The following is a 21,937-nucleotide window of genomic DNA, read 5'->3' as shown; positions in this document are numbered from 1 at the left end:
ATGATAGTATTGTGCCTTTGATGACACAAGCATGGAATTTGGCGCACAGTCAGAGTATGTCATGAGAAAGATATTTGGCTCTAGGGCCATTGCAGATTTGTCATTTGAATAGATGTAGGTACTAGGTAGAATAACAAGCAAATTATGTATGCAAATTATGTTCGGGACGTGTATAGGTCTCAATCTCGCCTCCTCAATTTAAAATCGCAACGGGTAATGTTTGCGCGCAACTAGCCTATTGCAACATGGCAATAGGCCACGAATGTGCAATTTCGGAGGTGATGAGCTTCGATTTTTTGCTGAATTCGAAAGTGTCTCTGGCAAATATCAATAAAGAGAGGGAAATTACTGTTCAGTATTTAAAATCTATGTAGTTGAAATGCTTGAAAGTTGTCTTCATGGAGACACTGCATGGAGATAAGTTCACAGAAAGTGCAGTTGCGTTTGTTAAAGCATATGGTTAAAGCCATGTTGGATCATTTGCAATTACCCGTAAAAGCACCTACCAATTTAACGAGGAAAAGCTTACTCAAAGTGAAAATAGGACTGGTACCAAATTATTCCGCCTTAAATGGAATCGGTTGGAAGAAAACAAACATTAAAGGTGGTTTTAGAATAGAGTGCCCTCGGGCACGCTTCTATTCCGTCTTTGTACCTTTAACAGCTGCCTTCATCCTGGTGTACTTTGATATCGAAATATACATATATACAGACGCATATCACAAGGGAGATGTCACCTATATGTTTTTCCTTTGACACATTCCCTTGATAAATGCTGAATCATCATAACAGCGTAGATATATCTTTTATCTGCACTCGCATCTTGACTCTAATGCATGTGTCGGTTTTGAACATGGCTTGCAACAGGCGCGCTACCATATTGTCTTCCCGTCCCCTGCCACACCATACCTAGCTTCATTATCCTATCTTGCTGGATCAATGCAAAGTCAGAAGTCACCAAGGCGAAAAAAATCACCGCAGCCGTGAAGGCTGTAATATCGGCCAATCAATACCTGGGGATACAGTACAAAATAATGACAAGCGTAGCTAGGTCTTCCGAGACTGAAAATACTGGAATTTCTGGTGAGATTATTTTTTTATACATAAAAATATCATGTCTGTTTTTTTAAACTCAACTTTGATAAGCCCTGTTCACTGAAATCGTTTGTACACGCAGTTTTTACCATAGAGAAAGGACACATCTCTCTGCATCACTAACTGTTCACGTTGCGCGTGACGCGTGGTTGAGGTGACGTCACGATACGTCACGACAGTCCTGCACCAATCACAACTCACCATCGACGCGTTCGTATCCCTTATTACCAGCATGGTTTGATCTTAACTCTGACTCTCCTTTCGCAGCTTTCCGGTGGAAGTTGGAGGTGTGCATGATCAAGTCTCACCTACAGTTCAGACCTGGTGAGGTAGTGGTCGTAGGAAAGTTAGCGTAGTTGACCAAAGCCGCGAATCGAGCACGGAGAGGCAAGGGGAACGACTGCAGCTGAGGCCAAGCACCGCTGGGCAAGAGCGTCCAACCCAATCGATCGTGTGCCGGGATTAAACCGTGTCCAACAACTCGGCTACAGCCTAGTGTTTCAGTACAGCCCTGAGCGACTCTGCGCGGCTGAGCTGAAAAAATTACACCGTGAATCCTGTGTGCTGTGCATGGTTCATTCAGCTCCACCGAGCAGAAAACCTTGAAACGGTGATGCCTGCTCCACCGGCAAATTGAAGGTAAGAAAGGAGCTAATTTTCCCATTCGATGCCGTCAACAACATTTTTCAGTTCTGATTTGGTTTCCCCAGCACAATGAACAATATGTATATTAAGGATAGATGTAGATGCGTTTAACATGGGCCCAGCCTTTGCTTGTTTTATGTCTTCACAAGCTCACAATAAAATGAAATGTATAATTTGGATTTCAAGATAATTATTTATCAAAGATGTAGCAACAAGCCTATTTAGACAAGGCACCTTGTCACAACAAATTAACGTGTTGGTAGTCAAGTGATGCAGTTTTGTATTGCTCGTACTCGTACTCGAGAACATTGTTTGGTAATCGTACTCTAACTCGTGCTCATGAGAATGTACTCTAACTCGTACTCTTGCAGAATTTATGTTCTCCCTCAAGAATCTTTAAAATATACATATATATTACAAAGCGGTACATGCAGCAAAAGAACCAGATTTCTACTGTTTGGAAGTATTTTGTGCGGTATTTGTTTAATGCCTAGTTTGATAGCAAAAAGCTCTTGAAAACACGTGTACCCATACTCGTGGAAAGTACTCGTACTTGTACACGTACTCGACTCGTGACTCGTACTCGAGTACGATTTTTTGGTACTCTTACCCATACTCGTGAGAATGCCTGGTATTCGTGCTCGTACTCGTGACAACGTACTAGTACTCCTACTGGTACTCATGACAAAGTAGACGTATCGTAGTCGACTCGTACTCGTACTCGTATTCATATAAATGCACTCGATTACAACACGGGAGGGTCGCGATGATTATGTGTCTATTGCATATGCGCGGAAGATTACTATCAAACTGGAGAGATATAACTAAGCGCATATCAGTGTCTGCGATTTTCACACAAGTTTATTCCAAATTGTCACGGTTACAACGCTCCGTAATTTGAGGCATTGAAGTTCTCTTCTTCGAGGTATCGATGGTTCACTGTGACAATCGAGATTTGTGTAAGACGTCTTTGGGCTATTAGTATCCAAGGCAACCAATAAAGCATCCCAATTCCAAAGACAAAAATGTACGACACGAGCTTGGTTATATCGTCTTACGTTGATCGTAAGTATTGCCTTTCTTCCTGAGAGAAAACATGATCTGTTTTGCCAATTTCGTCTGTTTCAGCACGATACACGATCTATGGGCTGTACAGTATTCGGTGCATTTGTTATAAGTGGTGCTGTATAGAATTCGTTTTCTGCGTTAGGGAGATTTGTTGGAAATTTAACAAGTAATTTTGTTACAGACCGAATGAAGTGTGGGCCGCTAAAAGCAAATTCTTTTGGCTAAATTACCGGTTTTGTTTCGGCAGGCTGAAAATATGATTAGAAAAATGAGTGTTGGATCGATTGATTTCATTAGTGTATAATGTCAGAATTGTGAGTTGGAACATCTAGAAAGCTTCGAGGATTTGCCAGAATGATATACCGTTCATTCACTCAGTCATCTTCACTTTTCTCTTCTACCTAACTGATATTTACGACCCATGCTTCTCTTTCCCCTTGGGACTGTTTAAGTGACTGCAAAGATGTGTTCAAAGATAATGTTTCTCGTGTCAGAGACATCATTCCCTACAAATGTCAGTCACCCGAATATCATGCAAGCGAACTTTTTTTTAAATGTAGACATAAAAGTCTACAGGTCAATAAATGAGAAAACCTGTCTTTACTTTCTTAGAATGACATCTTGCTGCAAGAGTAAACGGGGAAAAAATATGCACGCGGCAACTTTGGAGAGACTTGACCAGTAGATATCGTGGGTCATGTGCAACAGGTGGCCGTGACTGGCGGATCGCATCCGGAATAACTTGTGTTCTTTCTGACTAGTCTTTCCTAATGGAATTCTCGGTTCTTTTTGTTCCAGCCTCTGTCTGACTAGAGTAAACCTGTGCGCATTATAGGGTTTCTTTCTTTGTCCATAAAATGGAGTCTTCTTCTTCAACCATCGACAAATAAGTTGCAAATCGTAACATTCGTGTGGGATACAAACTTATTCATCACTGTACTGTCAGCAAAGTTAGAAATTGGTGTGGCAGTCAATCAAACGTTTCGTTTCATTGCCGTATTGGAATTATCTATGGAAATGCACATACTGATTTAGGGCTGGCTGGGATGTTATGGGTTCGATTCGATAAACATCCTCGGGCTAAAAGACATTACTGCATTGTCCGGGTAAATAAGTCAGTTTTGGCTTAACACGATGTTTTAGATTAGTAGCCTATGTTTACTTGTACTGAGGCAGATAAGCCATGAAGTCAGGTGATTTTTGCTTTTCCGCCATCATATATGACTCCAGTCAAACTCGATCGATTCTCAAGTTAAAACCAAAAGAATTATTCACCATTTTCCCCTCCGTTTCCCCCTGGGTCCAATGAGTAAATCAAAACAGATGGCTCCCGTCCCATCGACTGCGACAGCGAGAGGGCTGTGTGATGATGGTGGGAGCATATGCTCTTTTCCACCCGTCCATAGTTTGCAGCTCACCCGCTATATTGGCTTCATCGGTCGGGAGCTCTCGTGGGACGTTCTTCTCTCGGTAAATAACGGACCCAGATCTGGTGTTTTTATCCCTGAGAGACCCCCAGGCATTGCCGAATCTTATGCCCGCGAGCACAGCGCTGTGTCACATTTGAAGAGGTGAAAGGGGAACAAAAAGACCCCAAGGAAGCTAGTCGAGGGCACTTGGTTGTCCACTCTAAGTCGCAGAAAGGTACACACGAGATAAGATGCATCAAGATTCGGTGGAATTGCCTCCTTCAAGTTTCGATCGAGCTTGCAGATTCTTTTGGACGCTTCTTCTGCGTTTCGGTCTTCCAGGTGCCCTAAAACCGCATTCGAAAAAAAATACCTCTTTGACCGCACTTCGCCATCACACTTTTTTGTAAACACTACCATCCTTTTCTAGGTCATATATGTCATTGGAAAAATACATCTGAAACACTGAAAACAAAGGAATCCCGTCTCGACTATGATTTAAAGGCTGCATAGGATCATTTGCATTTATCACAAATTAAAGTAACCTACCTAATTATAATCAAAAAGCTTACTTGGATTGCACTGGCACTAAAAAGATTTTACTGGCACTAAACACCCCGTGAACTTATTCCGGACGGAACCAGAACCTAATTTTCGGGGGGGGGGGGACAATTAGAGGGCTCGAGTATTTTGTTTTTCAAGAAGGGGAGGGGATTAATTATAAGTATATATATAGTGTCGTGCGCTATTTCTACATTGTAAAGTTAAAACTAAAATGTATGTGTAGCTTATGGCTTGCGAGGGGGATATGCAAGGTTTTCATTTATTTCCTGAATATTTAAGACAAAAAGGTGTCTTCCTAGTCTATGGAACATTTATGCGAGTAGATTCGGCGATTAATTATGCAAAAGAGAGCTGCGTTTTGACCCGAAGATTCTGACCATTCAGCGGGCGCCTTCTAGATCTGTCGGGTCTTCCGTAACCCGTTGTTGCATTACAAAAACATGTCAGCCAAATTGACCAATCAATAGCTTGGTCCACATTTCTGATGGAAATGACGTCACAATATCAGAAATCAAGAAACGTAGGTGTTTTCCCACGATCAGTCAATTGACTGATTTTTGGAAATAAGGAGTGCTATATATCGACGAAATCGTGTTTCCTGATCAAAAGGTTGTACATGATTGTTCACTGTTTCCTCGAAAAGCGTAATTTCCACTGAGCTGAAACTTCAACAGGTTGGGTTTCAACATTCTTCTGTGCATTTTGAGTGGTTGTATTATTGAAAACGAACACAATTCTTGAAAAGCAAATGATTTCCATATGCCTTGAAATGGCATTGTACAATACATCTTTAATATGGTCGTCTGTTTGTGTCTGTATAACGTAGTTGCAATGTCCCTTTTGCCGTGACGTGACAAGCCACTCAACCAATGGAGTATTGCCATATGACGCTTTGTATGCATCGAAATGGAAACGGTTGGGTCGAAAGAGAGATTGCACTTACTTGCAAGCTTTAGTCACTTGAATTGTTGATTAAGTAATAGCTTCACATACTGGGTAACGCTGCGAAAGAGTCTGTCTGCTTGTACAGCCTCGCTGTCGATTCAATATGGCGGTTACATGCAAAGAGCAAATACATAGTTCTAGTCAATGAACAACAAGTTTACTTCTTCAATTGGTTTTAATGTATTGCTGTATACAACTTCAAGGTTTTAAATTAAAGTCTACATTTTGTGTACCCTATAAAACTCTCAATACAACCACTTTCTTCATCATCATTGCCAGCTGCGTTGAATTGAACCAGGTTAGATCAATGTTATCCTTAATAAGGTAAACGTTCGGGTTTATTGAACTGGAAAGTGTGTACACACATGCGGGTGATTCTTTGTAGGATAAGCCACGCATCCACATCCAATAACCACGCAATAACGGCTCTTTTGGCGTTTGCTGGTACAATTTAATAAAATACAAATGCCGTTGTGCATTCAGAGTGCTTCGATGTGCCAAATGTCAGAAGCCAGGAGATGAAAGATACAGATTTACAAATCCTCGGTGCGATATACATGTACTACTCCTTCCTCCGCGATATTATGCATTGACCTGTTTTCTCTTATCTTCTTCATTTCACTTTGGGTTATATTAATTTTGTGGGGCGAAAAAAAGACGACGAAGCGCGTTCTAAAGTCGATTTTTTTTTCTTCTACGGTGATGAGAAAACTGTACCGCATGAACTACTTGGCGTGGCCCGTGCAATTGTGCGTGTTTCATGTGTTTAAAATTTGAACAAAGAACTGTTTAAATATTAATTGATATTGAAAATAGCTATAAATATAGCTATAAAACAAACATAAGCCATTACAAAGACATTTGGCATTTCAGTTCTGGTTTTAATGTTGGTATAAACTACGGCACTAAAGTAGTGCACACGAACCGTTTCGCAACCGCTTCTTCCGTGAATGACTTTGTTTTATTGGCTTTCCATTTCGTGCAGATGCTTATAACATCCCCATCGTGCAGCATCCCCGTATCTTTGCGCTTTTTAACGTCTCATTTGGAGGCAATTTCCTTTCAAACCGGAAGTATTATTTCTGGTTGATCTGACCGTGAATCACAAAGGCATCTTATTCAACGTATCAAGTCGGTCAATATTCTTTGCGTAATTATTTTTTTGGGGGGGAGGGCGAGTGTGATCAAGACCTGAAAAAAATACTTCATATTTTTGTAGCCATTCAAGGGCGCGTTCTCCCTGGCGTTGGTGCCGCAGTTATGCCGTAGGACAATGGGCTCGCAGTCGGCTCAGGTAGACGATAAATGAACCGAATATAATGGACCAACTCGGGCGATTCTAATAGAATAATGCGCGTGTCATTCACATTTGAAGAGGCTCAAAATTTGCCAGGTCCATTAGTGAAATGCAAGTGCCGCGTTGTTTCAAGGGCTGTCAGCCAGCAGCCAGCGCTTTCCAAACTTGATTTGGAATGCCGCAGACTCTATTCTTTGGCCATTTTCTATGCGTGACATGTCATAATGAGAAGAATAATTCAGTTTTGATTGTGTTTTATACGGCATGTCATTGACGCAGGGAGTAACTTACAGGCCTATGTTATGTTCATAACTCAGATCTTGGGAGAACGGAGTGCATTTTGAATAATCAAACGAGCCCAACATTGAAATGAGAAAGAAACCTGTTTTGCTATTTCTGTGGTGGAGAATGATATTAAGTTAAGTTATTTCTGTTTTACACTCTGATGAGATATACCATTACCATAAGACTAGTTCAGGATCGGATCCACTAGCTTTTGAAGTGGTGAAGAGATAGCTGTACTCAGGCCTAGTACTCAGAAGTTTAACATTTTCTGCATCTGGTTGGGGTTAATCAGAATATACCTCGCAGTGGCGTAGCCACGGGGGGCGTGGGGGCGACAGCCCCCCCCCCATGAAACCTTGTCGCCCCCCCCAGTCGCCCCACTGAGATTTTGAGTTTCTAAAAAAATTATCATTGATCTACATGACGCCCCCCATGAAATGTTCCAGCCCCCCCAGCCCCCCCCCCCCCCCCCCCCCCCCCCCCCCACTGAAATATTCCTGGCTACGCCACTGATACCCGGAACCCATAGGCTCTATTTCAATCCAATTTCTGTTGATTTTTTGTACTAAATTTCGTATAAGTGTAACTGTACTCCTCAGTCTGTCTGTCAGGTTATATCTTAACAAGTACTTCCACGATGGTAAAGAGTGTATAGTTACCAAAACGGGGACTATAACTTACCCGTGTACAGCGTGAATTTGGCACTCTATGAAATACGGACTCATTGGTAATATGCGCATGCCTAAGTGAATTAGGAGAGTGGCCGGTCACGTGAGAGGGTTCAACCAATAATAGGGTAAAGGAGTCCGATTTTCATAGGAGTCCGATTTTAATATGACACCTGTTTTTCGGATATAAAGTGCTTAATATGTTCTTCGCTGGACTCTTGTTTTTAGGCCATTTGCACGTTTTAATGTGCTATGGCCCCTTAACCAGACAATCTTGCTGGTGCCATTGAAGGCCAGCCCAGAGATCATATTGTACCTCGGACTGAGCGACTGAGCGACTGACTGACTGTCACCTGTGCTTAACCTGGTTCTATAGAGCCGGGCAGTACCATTGTATAGGATTACTCCGTAAAGAGCTAAATACTACCCATTATGCACATCTGATGCATGAAAAAACTTCCAGTGAATATAGCCATGCGGAATCGATTGAATAGAACTGTGTGCACTCTGGGACCAGCTTTACTGGGCTTGTCTTGTCTTGGCGTACCGAGCCTGAGATATGAACGACGTTATGGTTTAATTGAAGGATTACCATTGAGAAAGTACGGTATCTAGTTGAAGTAAAATTCATGCTAACATTAAACATTGCCGTGAATCAAAATGTCTTTTCAAGTGCATCGTTCGGAATTTGAAAGAAAAATCATTGTCATTATTACTGCGTCTGTGCATGCAGTGTGTAGTTTGAAATGAAAGAAGGAAAGATGCCCTACAGCAATTATGTCGCTTACTTATTTCACAGATATCACATGTCTTTTAACATGCCGAGGTATTTTGAAACAAAGCGTATTCGTCTTCTCCCTGTATCGGGGTTGACGTCACCCTCACTCGATGTAACCCAGGAAGAGAAAACAGAGCACGTTTTTCCGTTTCAGGCACTAAGCGGCGGGGGGGGGGGGGGGGGTTCTCTCCATCTCTACCTGTTGCCCTCTCGAATGTATAGTCAAGAGTTCAGCCCGGAGGGACGCGTCGTGTTGCAACTGCAAAATGAAAAGAGAGGAAAAAATCTAAGAAACGCGAGATGGAGAAAACAGTTTTCGAAACGATGCATTTTTCGGGGGAAGAGTCCGTCGTTCTGGAGTGTTGTGGGATGGCGCCGAGCGCGAGTTTGTTCCGAAAGGAAATCACATTTTAAGCTGTGCTGTATATGAGCCGAGTTCCGTTGGCAAAACATCGGAGCCCTTCTCACACAGCCCCAAAACTGAGTACCAAAAATAAAAACGATGGTGAATGCAGTTTTCGGAGGCTTTGGGTTTCCTTCACAACCATTTGGTTGTGAGATTATTTTAGAATAGGAAAATAGGTGCTCTATCTGTTGGGGCGCATTATTTGTCGCTAGAGTACATGTGGTAGAGGGAGATAGAACGGTTCCTATACGTTGACTAATCATGAATAATGCCTTGTGGGTATTTCGTTGGATTGAGTAAGGAGGATATAATGAAAATAGATCTGGCTTGCGGCATCCGTAGGGGACGCATAGTGAGGGGGGAAACAGTCGTCTAGTATTACTCCTGGCTTCAGTTCATTATGATCGATCGGGTTCGTTTGGGTTCATTTACCCTACGGCTATTGCGTTTAGGTGCCCGACAGAAATGTAACAACTGCAGGTACTTCTCAATCAACTAATTAATTATTACAAATTGGCTTTCTTGGGTGATCTTTGTTTATGGACACGGCTTTGCACAATTTCTTCGTTGGGACAAGTTGAATGACAAGACCGAGAGTTGACTGGAATTAATCGGGACTTATTTTATTCAGTTGTTTTGATAGAGAGGGACACGAAACATCTGAACGAATTGCGGTTATAATGTGAATGGAATCCCAGATTACTTGAGAGGTAAATGGGTCTGTGTATGTTTTGATAATTAATTCTATTCTACTTTCTTTTGTTTTATTCATAATGGTCGTGAACATCTTGAAAATAAAGATAAAAATAAATTACCAGAACCTTTTACGGTCCGAATAGGCCTACTTCAAAATTAACTCATGTCCCTATGTTTCAAATGTGTTTTACATTGAATACCGTATTCACTTACGTCCTTTCAATACCTTCGTTTTGTGCCGTTATTTATTGTTTCTGGAAATTGTATTCTTCCTTGTCCTTTTGTGGTTAAATTTAAGGGCTTCTGCGAAGATTTTAAATTCTTCCACATAACGTAGTGAAAGTCTAACCCTTATTCATGTAGCAGAAATTATGATGAAAAATCCCTTATGTCTATCTTTTGAACCACGTATAGGTTTCTCGTTCAATGTGCACGAGGTTTGTCAGTTTGGTCATGGAAGGTAGGAAAAGATCCCGTTCGTTCGATAATTAATTAACCGATAAACGTCCATTTCGATCCTCTCGACCCTACCGCGCCGGGCTCAGAAAATGAGAATCCACGCAGATAAATGGGGACATCGGTCAATTTGAACAAGGTGACGCAAATAGAAGCCTCTCACTGCGGAGTCCATTTTGGCGGGAATCCAATTGCGCGCCCGTCACTGACATCATTATATTGTGAAATGCAGTACGGTACAGCAAACACCAACAGGTTTTGGGGCGGGAAAAGTCGGTACAGAATTATTGGATCGTGTGGGATACATTGACGTGACAGTCGTTATTGACAACAGGGACTTATTGTGTGTGATTTGTAAGTGAAAAGTAAAGGTCCTTTTATCTCTTATTCAGAGTTCTCCCTCTAAGGTTATTAAACTGTGGTAGTAATCAAACATTGCGTCCATTTTTTTTTACATCAGCTTGTCTAGCTCCCAGACCCCTTTTCTTGAAGCTCAATGGTTATTGAGTCTGGAGCGCTGAATGGTATCACATAGGAGGAGTTCTGAAGAGGATAACCACCAAGTACCAAGTACATAGCAACCGATACAAATTGGTGTGTTAAATGAATAGATGTTTTCATCGGATGATGTCATTCCGCCTGCGCCTACAGGATGCTGCGTTAAAGGCTATGCAATGTATTTGTTTAATGCGGTCCTTGAAAATGCACCTTTGTATCTCATTTAACCTTATTTTCGAGTTTTGTTTGGCCATTTTCTAGGGTATTTGCTGCCTTTTTGGTTTTTATGCTAATGCACATTTCCATATTCATGAGCAAAAGTGTGATGACATTTCAGGCAGAAACCTCAATGTTACAGTTATTTCAGCACAAAAAGTTGCCAGAATTCTGGATATTTTGCTGTGGGTCGTAATTTTTTTGTTCTTTGGTGATTCGTCAGTACATGGCAATAATTAAGCCAGTGAGCAAAATGTTCTCACAGATGTTTTCAATGAGCAAAGTTTTGGGTTCACAATTTGATGAGAAAGGCCCCTAAATTGAACACAGTCTTCCTGAAATGACATCATAGCAACAACACCCTCGGTTGTCCGGAAAAGCATGGACAATTTAAATGTTAACAAGGAGCACTTATCAATAAATTTAACCACAACTGGATTTCAAATAGTTTTCATACATTTAAGAGGAGTAAAAGATATGTTCCCAAGAAAATTCATTTCATGGACCCTTTAAGCGTGCCGGGATGTGCAGGTGAAGTAGGCCAATCAAACAGCCACGACGCATAGCGACCAATAACATAGCAGGAGCATGAGACCGTTCTCTGTCATGTTATATACACACATGTGTTATGAAGTCATGTCCCCGGTATAGGAATGAATGTGCACAAGCTACCCACAATGCCTTGCAACGTCCGCGTTTCCTTCACAATTTCCTGTGAAAAAAATGATAAGCGATCATTATCACCCTTGACTCTACTTCCGAGCAGGGTTAATTTTTTTACCGGGGGAAAAGCTATTTAGGGAGTTTCTTTGGCAGTGTGAACAGACCAACCGAATTCCCTGGGAAGTTCCTGGGAAATACTTGTGGTGTGAACGAGGCTTTGGATTGCATTTGACGGTGGTTTAAAACGAAGATGAGCGGCAGAACTCGGCCATCGAAAAGCGGCCACTAACCCTGCTTGCCATTTGGTGTGAGGTAAACACAGAGCGAGCTGACAGATCGCAGGTATAACCTAAAACCAGATAACGTGATGTTCTCTGAAAGGTTCGCCACGCGGGCTCTTATCTGATGATGCCATATAATATGCATCAATACTGTCATCTTTCTGTAGTTCCCGGTGTCATAAGGTTTAGATAATTCCTTCGATTGCTCGCTTCATTTCCTGACGTCATCCAAGTCTCTATCGCCAAAACTGACATTTATTGTCGGCACTTTTGTTGTCTCTATCCTCTCCCAAAAGCCCGTCCGCATTCATACCCCTTTTCATCCCAGCCCATCTCCCGTGACTGTCTCCATTCTCCCCGGTCCTTCTTGATGAATATAGAGGGATATTGGACCCGACTGGCAAGGGGGACCCGGCCGATAAAGGAAAGCGCTGGCAGGCAGGCGATATAGAATTTCAAGTTTCCCTATTTATCCATGTCGGAGCTAATAAATTGAGGGGGACGTGTGGCCTCCTAAGGCATCCCCGTGAGGTCTGTACGGAGTAGCAGGGGCTGTAGCTTTGAAGAGCTACGATTGGGTTCCAGGCATCCATTGGACACAATGATGTGCGAGGACGCAAGTTTTTGATAAGATCGGTTCCCGCCACAAATGAAAAATATTGACTTTGTGCTGTCTTATAGACAGGTAGCGGGATATCTTTTTTGCGGCGTGGTTGAAAACCAAGACGGCGTGTAAGACCAAGGTGTAGTTACCAAAACCGGAAGCTTTGTGTGAGCTTTTCAATTACCAGAGCGATCGAATGTCTATTTTTTGAAATCCCAACCCATGCTTACTTTTCAGATATGACAGAAAAGCATTTGATTTTATTGCAGGATCAATGGCTCATGTTCACGGAAACGACGAGCCACTTGGCATTAGATTGTATATGAAATATCTCGAATCAATGCTGCATTTCAGGTTGACCCAGACCCACATTTTGAAAGGGTTTTTATTCCTTTATCATGGGGTTTCTTTTTAGTATCTTTCTGTTTTTTTCTGCTACCTCTAAAACTGAACTTTCCTTCATTGCCTCACCTCCTTTGAGTTTCTTCAGTCTTGCGAGGTACAGCCCCCTATCCGGTTCGTAAGTGTGACGTCTTCTCAACTTACTGTACATGGTGTAGCATGGCACCAATGGAACCGGAAGTTAACGCAACTTGAGTGTTTATCCAATGGGCGCTCGTAATCAGTGGTGCGTGCGCTTGTATGACGAAGTCACTTACGAACCGGATACTCATGAGTTCGAGGAACCCTTGGTTTCATAACAAAATCAAATCAACGCAAATAACCAATCAATTCAAAATAAACCCATCACCTCCAGTTAAAACTCCATGTGGAGTATAGGAGGAAAAGATCCAAGATCCAATTCCGTCTGCCTGTGCCGGACAATTTGGCTTCCCTATTTCCACGCCAAACCCACCAGGAGGGTTTGTACTTCGAGATACATACACGGGGGTGGGTGTTGAATTATGGTGTTGGGAATAAGTTTTACCATATTGCGTAGGGTTTAATAAGACTCCTTCCTGTTGCCAGTGTGACGGGTCGACTGATATTTCAGATGTGTCGATCTCTCATTAATCTTTGCCCTACGGCCGATCTCTGTCTATCGTGTCATCATTTTTGCAGTGTTGTGGCAGCTGTCATATTCCCTTTCATTCAGCAGTTCTTGTTGGTTCAAGCCACTGTTCGAACACGGCGCGAGAAATTCTAATTTTTTTTTTTTTATCATATCCTTGCATGTCACCCTTGCTCTCTGCCATATGCAACATTGATTTCTTTGCTTCTATAGTTGTATTATTAATGTTGCGTTGCCTCGTTCTTGTAACAGACGCTCTGCCGGGAAAAGAAAAGACGATGACACGCCGGCGACACGAGAGAATGCGTCAATCTTTGATAAGACAGGTGGAGTTGTGTCCGGTGGAATGCCGCAAAGGTGAAATCTGTTCCGGACATGTCATTGTTGTCCCACCTGCAGTACCTGCTGGCAAATTTTTCTTCTGCAGCCAAGTATAGTCACTTACCATATACGACGCATGCGCGAAATACATCACGTGATTTAAATAAGATGTCACGTGATTTGAGATGACTTCAAAGGTTTCCATTCTATTTCGAGCAAAGATCCAAATTCCCCAGAAAATTTGCATTTTCAATCCATAATCATGTTTGAACAAGTTCTACTTTTCAATGAAATACATATCCCCTTTCATTTCCGAATCATGGAGGCTTTTTTAACATTCAGTTAATTAAAAACCACTTCGCGCCGGGGTTATTTTTGCCGAAAATTTCGGTTTCGCACAAAGCAAACTTTTGATATACAGCCAATGGCCACAAATACTGATTCGCATGAGTCATTTCAACAGTATTTGTACGAAATTTCTTGCCGAAAGCTCATATGTATCAATACTCAGGGGTGTGCACCGGATAGGAGAGTAAATTTTAGAACAATAGGCCGTGCACAACGGCCATTTCAGGATCCACACGCGGTCCGCCTCCACAGATTTCATGGACTTTGTGTGTACACAAAAGACACGAGGGATTTACGTGTTAACACGTCACCCGGTGGCGAGTAGAGGGCATTTCATACCGTCAGCCTTGCCTGTGTATAAAACAGCCAGTGCGTGTTATCACGTCCTCCGACGCGAACTGGTATAAGTCTACGAACTATTCCCCAACTATCGCATGCATATTATGATCAGGGACTATACTTGGTTGCAGAACAAATAATTGCATTCTGATGCGCTCATCGGTTACTCCATACAGAAAGGTGCCACCGATGATGACGGAGTCCCCTAGATACATCAAGGCGTGGGCGACATCGTGCTAATAGGATTGTGTTGTACCATTAGCCAACTGTATTATGTGTGTAGCCTGGAAGGTGTTTAAAGCGTGTCAGAGATATTAACCTTGTGAAGGATTCAATCAAGGCATACGGCGGTACCCAAGTGGATACAAATGTCTCGAAGGGCTTGGATCATCGATGAAATTTCAGTTTTAGTTTCCTGTGAATTAGTCGTGTTTTACGAATGAACTGACATATTTGGCGCATTTAAAAAGAAATGTATAAAGTTGTTATAAAAACCTTCTTTACAAAAACTCCTACAAATCTTGTCAAGTGCTCGTAAAAAGCAAATTCTGAGGTTGTAAAATCTAAATTTTATAAAACAAAATCAACAAAATGAAGTGATTATTTTTTTCCACTTTTTCAAATCTAGCATCTGGTTGAAAAGTGTTGACCAAGAATCGCTTGACGGCTCTAGGGGCACTGTATTGGCAGGTTGACGTTACTTAAAAAGTCTTCGAGATAAAATGGCCAAGGATCAAAATATCGGATCGGACAATAGACGCTGGGAGCGTCTGCCGTGCGAAAAGGAAAAGGACATGTCGCATTTCGTCTCTCAATTTATATCTTGGAGAGCACTTGTTGGAGCGAACAGCTACAGTCGAGAGAATGTGAAGTGCTTCCTAAAATCCTCTCACGTCGCCTCACAAAATGTCTCACCTGCGCTCATAAAGCCGGATAGCTCAAGGGCTGGGAAATGTTGTTGCCCTGGCCTTTGAAAAATCTGATTTTATTTTTCTGGGTCATCGCTCATTTTATATTCCCAGCCGCAAATCCGGAATAAAAAATCGGGCCACGCCACTTGGTGCATGGATAAGGCAATTCTATACACCCCTTGCGTCTGAAGTCACATGAGGGCAGATCTTTGTTCCTCTGCGATACGCATGCGTAGACAGAACTTTCATGCCACTTAATTTAAATGACACAACCTGTCTTCTTGAGGGCGCAGCGTTCAAGGGGCCTTTTGCATTAAATCCAATTCAGTGTAGGCCTAACATAAAGCAAACTTCCCTTTAACTGCTTTAAGCTCTGGAGTCCCAACACTTAACACTGAGAGCTGGAAAAGGGAATTCCGAGTCACGGGTTGGCCCTCCTTGGCCGGAAAGCCGAGTCCTACCCACCATCGATTACCTCTCTCATATGAACACCCCCATTTTCCGGTTCCCGGAAAGAAAAAAAGACGTGCACCGTGTTTCCCGAGGAGAGGGCGAACCGTTTCTAATCCACAGAGGACGGGGGAGTCAACCCGGCGTGACCGCTCGAAAGTCACGCTTGTCTTACTGGTCACTGTCTGCGAAGGAGCGCTTGATAAAATTAGCAGATTGGATGAGCAAAGGGATGTTCATGAATCCCTTTATAGATCATCGCACGTACGTGGCTCTGTTTATTAATTTTGGTTCAACTAATCCGGGATAGACTTTTACACCAAAAACCTCACCTTGTATAATGTTACAAGCGTGTCTATGACCACGAAGTGTTCCCGAGACTCTCTGTAAATAATGGCAAACAAATGCAGCACACGAAAGACGGGGGAACACTTTGCGTGGTGAATTCGAAAGGTGTGGCCAGTGTACTCCAAAATTAGATGAACTTTGTATATCTTTCCTGATAGAAACATCCTTGATGCGATGGGGCAGCATTAGCCATTACCTTGACAAAATGCCAACAACTGGTACGTCCAGTAGAATATCACCCTAGACAGTACAGGCGTAGGCCTACCTTTTTTCCTGTAATTGATTTTCTGGATACTGACGTGACTTCCGAACAAGTGCCGTGAGTAATATGCGTAGTCTATTTCCCTGCTTACAATGTCCATTGAAATCCTTGACCATCCTCCTTATTTAGTTTCAGCATCTTTGTAAAAGGCGACCTCTGAGAGATTCTAAGTAAGATCCGATGGTGAGTGCTCGCCGGGATGTACGGCTGAGGTCATTCCCTGGTCCTCTGACTGGTCATCCTTGACAAGAGATCGCATCCATCGTAATCGCTTTCAACATGGCTAATGTGCACTTGTCATTGAGCTCAAGTGACACATGCATTAGCCCCGACGTGCACTTGCTAAAGCTGTCGAATATGTGTCGTTGGTTTATACATCAAGTCTTTTCTCTCGGGTGAATGAGAAAAATATTGCACTTTTAAAGTTGCACTTCTCATCAATCTCTGTCTATTTCTCTTATAGCAGCAATTGTTGCTTCGTGCATGCCTCGTGCACCGATTGTCTTCGCCTCTGGATTCTGTGAGGCAGACTGAAGAGCATCATTGTGCTTCGTTTGAGGTAAGATGAGATTTTCCAACTAATAGCTTGCATTTCCACTCAGCGGTCCTGAGCCTCATCACCTTTACCCCCCCCCCCCCCCCCAACAACCAAACATGACTTAGATGACTACCTATAGACCTGCCAAGTCTTGTTTCGGACTTACTTTTTAAGGGCTGGACATTCTAATAACAGCCGCTACTAGCAACCTTCTAACATTTAATAAATATTTTTTGAAAGAAAGGGCCACTTTTATGAAAAAAAAAAATCTGACCCTCCGACCCCAAACCTGGAAACTTGTTTGCATCAATTCCTTGGTATAACTTGGGAAGTTGGGATAGCACCAAAAAGTCAGTCAAATCAAATTCAATACATTTTAGAATGTGGTTCAATAGATTATTTATTGGGTCAAATTTGTCACATCATTTCATTTTTCAGAAGCATCCAATTTAGGTATCAAGTAAGGCCGAGTTAAAAAAAAAAAGTTTTTCGGTATTCGACGGAAATGATCGAAACAATATTTTGCCGAGTTAAATTGGGTACACTATCAACAAAACGTAAAGTGCATAATAATTTCAGCTGATTTTTATTTGATCAAATACGTGAATGTCGTCTTCTACAAAATGACAGCAAAACAGACGGATGATTCCACATATTGCCACAAGGAAATGGACAACCAAGCGTAAAAAATGACATTTCAAGGAGTAAAGTCACGTCATTGCCATGTTTGTTGTACAAAGTGCATTTTTGGGTGATCGTCACTAGCCTTTAAATAATGAAACTCCCAAACGAAACCCACATTATGTCTCATTTAATACCATTTCGTCAGCATTTTTGTTTTGTTTGCGATTATGATAACGAAAACAAATTGGCAGGTTAATATTGAATTCGCACTGCGCCTGCGGCACATCCGATCGTTCACAGTTCGTTTGTGCAACCGGGCGGGCGCAGTTATTGTCCGTGAAAACCATTCCCGATTGGGTTGTGTAGCGATTGGTTACCCAGAGAATAATGTTCCCCCGGGCTTGCCTTCCTGTACCGTTCAACATTATAGCACCCCGTTCAGAACGTGTTTATCTGCTAGTCAGCGCTCTGTTTGAATTGGGCCGCACATTGTGGGGTTTATTAAAATGCCCCCTTGCAGTTATGCGCCCATTAATAACTCATGATCCATTTCAAAAGAGAAAATATCTGAGGGTATCGGCAGGCTTCTTGAAGAAATCTCACGCAATCCGTCGGCATTATCAGATATGACACAAACCCGTATCGATACAAGCAAACTGGCATCGACAAGTTCATAACGTTAAACCCGGTATTTTGTACAAAAAAGTGCAGCAATCTTTCATAATATTTTCCAATAATACTGCTCTATCATCACGCATACTATGGTATCAGGGATCATGCTTGCTTTAAATGTTACCCATTGTCTCACTGTTACTCCAAATCATATGACTTGCACAGTTCTTATTTGCAATTTATTGCCAAAGGGGTTTTGAAATGCACTCAGACATACATTATTTTGTGCAAATTATCACACATCTGCATGCAAACCACTGTTTTTGCGGTTTATACTTGGAAATGTACAATTTCCAATGTTCATGCATGCGATTTCAAGAAACCCAAAGTCGCTGTCGTTGTATAATGTTCGCTCGTACCCCCCGCCCTGCAAACAGGACGCTGGGAAGGGCCGACGAATTTAAGCTCTACATTATTGTATAATGTCGCTTTAGGCAATAGCGTTACCAGTATCTTTTTTGGAAAGAATTGACCGACTGACCACGAATTAAATATTCGGCAATTCTCTGTGTTTAGACAGCAGTAACACTAAAACTTTAAAGTAGCATGATAGATGTATCACTGTTTTATTCAGAAAATGAAAGCCCTAAGATACCTCAGAATTGGCAAATACACGTACGAAGACTTTAAATGAATGGAACTCAAAGGTGCAATTCAAGGAAAATTTTTAAGTTTTATTGAATGGCTGTTAAAATGTGGGTTTGTTTGAAAAGCGTTCTTGTAAGACGTTATAATACTTCAGTGAGCGAAAAATCAATCGAATCTCTCTTTCAAAGACTATGGTACGAGGAGAGTCTTGAATCATTTCTGCATTTTTCTTCACATTTTGAACAATTCTTTTTCAAATTTACAGTCTAGTTTTGGTCAACAATAAAAAAAAGGTTCCGAGATTGCTTTTTTCATGATGTGAAACGCTTTGAGACCTTTGGTATAAAGCGCTATGTAAGCATCACATTAGTATCATATTATGTGAGTTCAGTCACATCAATACCTGTCTGTGGGTGAATAACCCCATTATGTCAGGAAATACGAGTCCTGAGAGGCAGCGAACACAATCCATCTCGCCAACTTGAAAAGTTGAGGAAAATCATGGACGCTGCAGTGATAAGTGACAGGGCAAAAGGCGCGAAAACCATCGGCCACGCAGCCAGTTAATTCGCGAGTTCCCTTGCCCTTTTCATCACCATAGCAAAGATCTAGATCGCTTAATTAACGACGACATGCATCCACTGTGATGATGAACCATTCTGTTGACTTTCGGAAGCAGTCTTTCGCAGGTGTAAGTGCACTTTGCTCGTAAACTTGCCTGTTACATCGCCCCCGCATGAAAGTCTTATGGTCCGTAGTACTTTGCTATCAGGTTTCCGTTCAATTTCAACTAAAAATGTGTTTCGATTTAATACAAGGCCCATTAAATTTCATTTGAAATTGAATGCTGCCTTACATCAGAATTCAATTGTCTAAAGGTGTCATTCGATTTGACTAGTAAGCATTTTTTCGACAAATGAGTTCGTTCACTTTCAAATGGTCGTTAAGTTATGGTTCATTCAATTTTGTCGAAGCCCGGCAGCGAGAGGTTGGTCAAGAATTCAATTTCATCGATTGGCAAACATTTTTTTCACGTGTGTGCACTCATGCACATTTATTTCTGTCATGGTAAGTTCTTTCAGATTCTTTTTGCATTATCCTCTGGCAGGAGCTTCTACATGTTGCTTGGGGTCGTTCTGTCTGTCTGTCTGTCGGTCTGGGTGTCGGTCGGTCTGGGTGTCCGTCCCCGAAAATTGACCAAAGGTATGGTATTCCATATGCGCACATTTTTGGATTGCTTTGACCTTTAGACCGAAAAGTTTTATTTTTTATTTTTAACTTCGGCTCGATTCATTATCAGCATCCAGACTCCAACCGGTCTTAAGCACAGTGTCTAAAACCGGCCAAGCACACATTTATTACCTTATTAAAAATACCAAACAGCATCCTTTGAATCGTAGCGCTGGCAACGCAATCTCACCTACGAGACACCCCCAAAACGAAAATCAATCAAACAAACAAACAAACAAGGACATGCATAGGTTTTCTCTTTTTTTCAAGATGCATAATATTCACTGATCTGAAATTTCAACAGGGTTCGAACAATTTGGTTACTTTATTTTAAAAAAAAATGCATGCAATGCAAATGATCCGATGTATACCTTTAAAACACAAGACACGTGAAATGCGATCACGCCAGAAAGTGCGCGGAATCTCCATGGATGTAGTGTATCGGTCCTTGTAAGTTTGCTAACAGCAGTTCCAATGTTCGGTGACCACAAAGACACGAGGCAGATTTCTGAACACGCCGAGAGCTGTTTTGGATGCAAACAGAAATGCGACCTCGGTGTTCCCGTTGAGATTTAATTTGTTTTCCTTGCTATATTCTAAGAAACAACAACGGTAAATCATGATTGGTGAAGGATTCCAAGTGTATGTTTCGGTTCCTAAGTGAACTGACTGAATATGTTTTATAGTAGAAAAGTTCTACTGTATGTAGTTGATACTCTGACATGGCGTCGGATTATAACTATCAACGACTCGAGGACAAAATTTTATTTGGGTCTTGCTTAGGGGAATTAAACATCATTGTGTTCAGTGGTTCTTGTTTATTTCACATGTAATCGAAATCATCGATTATGTAAGTTTGATAGCTAATTATTACAGCAACAAACAATACACGTGTTTGCTGATCCCAGATATGGTCATAGTGTCTTCAACTGACTGACTAATTGACTGACTCCCCGGACTGACTGTCACTTGTGAATTATCTTGTGAGCCTATTCATGTATGCCATGTAGCATTCGCATTAGTCTGGCGCCGCTTGCGTAGCACACTTTCACGATACATTTGCAGGCAATAAGTCAAGTCTCCATGCGAACGCCAAAAGTGTCTTTTTCGTTTCCATTGCGTTACCAGTATACAGCTTTCGCTGGATCATCCTGAAGTTGTAAGTTCTGTGACAAGCTCTTCTGGGCTTGCCGTGTCCTGTCTTGTTAGATATTGCACCCATCTGCTTCGACAGGAACATGGTACCAAACTTTTGACGCTACTGAAATTAATGTAACATCATCGAACGCCGTACGGACGTGTTATCAAAGTGAAAGGGCAGGATGTGTAGACAAGATGAAGTACCTCCGCTATTTCCTGATTCAATAAAACCCTGGCTGCAATAATGTATCCAAGTACAGTATGACCAACAAAAGGCTGATGAAGCTTGTCACCTGTAGGCCTACAAAAACGCCACTGACGAAAGTACACCGGTAATGAAAAGGTGTACTGTCATCTTTTACTGCCCAGAATACACGCCCAATTATCTCTTCATTTTTTTAAAAGGTGTTTCGAGCCGGCTCTTCGCATTTTGCCTCCCGGGGAGATATATTGGTCTGTGGCCCGCTCGCACACTCGCTGCCCCGGCGCACAGGCAACCCGCTTAACCCGAAGGTGTTTGGAAAGCCAAATTCTGCTCGAACACCGCTCGAATGTAATTAAAATGCCACTCTGTCATGAT

At 42.0% G+C, this 21,937-nt stretch overlaps 1 protein-coding gene across 2 annotated transcripts in view; it reads left to right on the top strand.

Annotated features, from left to right (window-relative positions):
• Window positions 1–1,029: 1,029 nt before the first annotated feature.
• Window positions 1,030–21,937, top strand: part of LOC119745701 (vesicular inhibitory amino acid transporter-like) — a 38,250-nt gene continuing 17,342 nt past the window's right edge. Inside the window, exons 1-2 of one of the 2 annotated variants that reach the window (XM_038222252.1) lie at window positions 1,030–1,734; window positions 17,032–17,124. The gene's annotated coding sequence lies outside the window, so the exon portion shown is untranslated. Of the gene's footprint in view, window positions 1,735–17,028; window positions 17,125–21,937 lie in introns of both variants that reach the window. The other variant, XM_038222245.1, reaches the window with a different exon arrangement.

This window comes from Patiria miniata, unplaced genomic scaffold (assembly GCF_015706575.1).
Source record: "Patiria miniata isolate m_02_andy unplaced genomic scaffold, ASM1570657v1 HiC_scaffold_12, whole genome shotgun sequence".
Lineage (NCBI taxonomy): Eukaryota > Metazoa > Echinodermata > Asteroidea > Valvatida > Asterinidae > Patiria > Patiria miniata.
This window is presented reverse-complemented; position numbering and strand designations above follow the sequence as displayed.